Source organism: Rhinopithecus bieti, unplaced genomic scaffold (genome assembly GCF_001698545.2).
Source record: "Rhinopithecus bieti isolate Rb0 unplaced genomic scaffold, ASM169854v2 scaffold_4962, whole genome shotgun sequence".
Lineage (NCBI taxonomy): Eukaryota > Metazoa > Chordata > Mammalia > Primates > Cercopithecidae > Rhinopithecus > Rhinopithecus bieti.
In genome coordinates, this window is record NW_016844095.1 from 4,221 (window position 1) to 6,870 (window position 2,650).

At 45.8% G+C, this 2,650-nt stretch overlaps 1 long non-coding RNA gene across 1 annotated transcript in view; it reads right to left on the reverse strand.

The window, feature by feature from the left end:
* Positions 1–2,343, reverse strand: part of LOC108525111 (uncharacterized) — a 5,035-nt gene extending 2,692 nt beyond the window's left edge. Inside the window, exons 1-2 of the long non-coding RNA XR_001884217.1 lie at positions 2,061–2,343; positions 1,337–1,427 (exon numbers count right to left, since the gene is read on the reverse strand). This is a non-coding gene — a long non-coding RNA (uncharacterized LOC108525111). The remainder of the gene's footprint in view (positions 1–1,336; positions 1,428–2,060) is intronic.
* Positions 2,344–2,650: the final 307 nt, after the last annotated feature.

A 2,650-nucleotide genomic window follows, 5' to 3' on the forward strand; every position in this document is an offset into this window, starting at 1 on the left:
CTTTTTTTTTTTTTTGAGACAGAGTGTCACTCTCGCACCCAGGCTACAGTACACTGGCACAATCTCAGCTCACTGCTACTTTCATCTTCTGGGTTCAAGAAATTCTCCTGTCTCAACCTCCCAGTAGCTGGGATTACAGGCATGTGTCACCATGCTCAGCTAATTTTTATATTTTAAGTAGAGATGGGGTTTCACTATGTTGGCCAGGCTAGTCTCAGAACTCCTGACCTCAAGTGATCTTCCTTCCTCGGCCTCCCAAAGTGCTGGAATTATAGGCATGAGCCACTGCGCCTGGCCAGATCTACATACTTATCATTTATTTCTCATGCCCCAAACCATCTATCTCATTTCAGGAATGTAGAAGGCAACTTATTCTCATAAAATTAGCCTGGAAAGTTACCAAAACCTTTCTCCCTCTTGCTAGTCCAAAAGCTGACCATTTTGGGGCCAAGAAAATGGGTGCCAAGGACAAAAGCAACAGAAAAATTAGAGGCGCTAAATAGAATGATAGGACAAGACAGAAAGAGCAAGGGGACCAAGTCCAGGCCCCACACAATCATGTCTGACCTCCAGTTCTAGTTACTGGCTCACAAGGCACTGTGCTCAGAGATAGTTTCTCCCAAGGACCGAGCCCCCACCCAAAGAATACAATACCCTCTGAGGCTTGGTCCTTCCTGCCGTCTGTGCTCTCAAAAAAAGTTGAATGATGTTCTCTACCCCTTTCCAGGGATCCAAAAATCAAGAGACATTTCCTTAAAGTCCTGAGAGATGCCTCTGCCACTACACCAGTCTCAGACTTGTCAGTTTTCCAGAAGGAAGGGGAAAAAGTTACAGGATTAGGCGATGATGGAGGAAAGGGCATGGTGGTAGGAAGGGCAAGAGTGGGGATGTGAAAAACACAGGTTTCAGAGGAAGACATGGCACAATTCTTCAAATGAGGAATACATTTACGAGGGTTGCAAGCACCTCTATTTATAGCTCTGTCTCTGATAACTCTGAAGGTTCAGAGTCTCCATGGCCCCTTAAGGTCTGGGCTAGACTGGAGGGACAGATAAGGAATGAGAAGGAAAGCCAGAAAAATGCCCTTTGGCCAGGGAAATGTGATTGGTATAGAAAACCAAGAGATAAACACCTTCCTGGGATGGAACAATCATCTGAGATCCAAGTTCACATCTAACTATGGCTTCTCCCACTTCATCCTCCCTAACCCCACCTGATGATATTCCATTGACTGGATGGTTCCAAACCCCATGACAAAGGTTTCCCACAATAAAACTCTGAAGAACAGACAGACAACTTTTCCAACAATAGGTGAGAAATGCTGGCAAAACCATACCTAAGCCACTCTGCTTCATTTCTGTGGGTGGCCGTGAAGATGAAAAGAGCCGGTAGCCACCAGGCCTTGAGGATGAAGTCTCAGAAAGTACCTGCAGAAAAAGGACCCTATAATTAATCATTTTGCCACCTCAACCCTAAAGTTTTATACTTATCCTGGATTCCTGTCCCTACAAAGCCAAGCAATATTAGAAAGTTTGCAAGAACCAAAGGATTTATAGGGGAAGAGGGATGAAAAGGGAACAGAAAATGCACTTTATGGAGGGAACTGTCTGGGGCATCTTTCTATACTAGAAGCCACTTCTATTTTCAAGATCCCTTTCCCCACAGCCCTCCCATTCCCAATCTGAGTTTGAGAAATCATTATTCAACCCATTCCTAGTTCTCAGCACAGCAGTTTCCTAATTGCATCTATCCCCCTACCAGACTCAGAAAGCCAAACACAATGGCTCAGCCACAAATAAGAAAGTCTGGCCACCCTCTCTTCTTTCCATGGGACAGCTGTGGCTACTGCAACCACACTACATTTCTTGTTTGAACCAAGAAGCCCTCCTCTCCAACTATCTCACCCCTAGAAACATAAAACAGAATTCTTACAATGCCCACAAGGGCCCAATCACACAACCCCCAATACACACACATCCCACCTAGATAGTGTCTGAGTCCCTAGATCCCAAAAGGCAAAGACAGAAGGTAAAACAGGAAGGTGAGGTAGGGAGGGACACCTGTGTGCAGGATGCCAGGTGAGTGGTGAACACAGCCCGGGGCTGTAGGTCGATGGCTGCGGAAGGCCGGGAAGGTCTCCCGACCTCCTACGGCACCATCCCCGCAAGGGGATGAGGTCCAGGTTCCCCGTGCACTGCATGTTCATGACCTGCAATCAGACCGGGTGGAAAGCCAGTCACGGCTCCTTTAAACCCCAGGATCCCAAAAGTCCCAGTGCCCACAGGGCAGAGCTAGTTACAGGGCTAGAGAGGATGACCAGCTAGGGCATAGCTGCTATGAAGGTCATAAGTTTTATAATCTAAAACAGTTGAAAAGTATGAGATGACAAGAGGAGAAGAAGGGATGGAGGGAAGGACAAGTTGGATGCCTATATTTATAGAGCAAGGAAGATACATATTAATATTAGTATTATAAGGCTCTGTGACCAAGGAGCAGAGAGATGATTTTCTTGTAAAGCTGAGGAAAATATCCTGGACAACCATCACCCTGGATAAGCCAGGGTCTAAGCAGCACTAGTAATTGAAAAGAAGGAATGTGATTACAATAGGAAGCTTCCTATAGGCCTGAAAGAAAGAAATCAATCTTATCA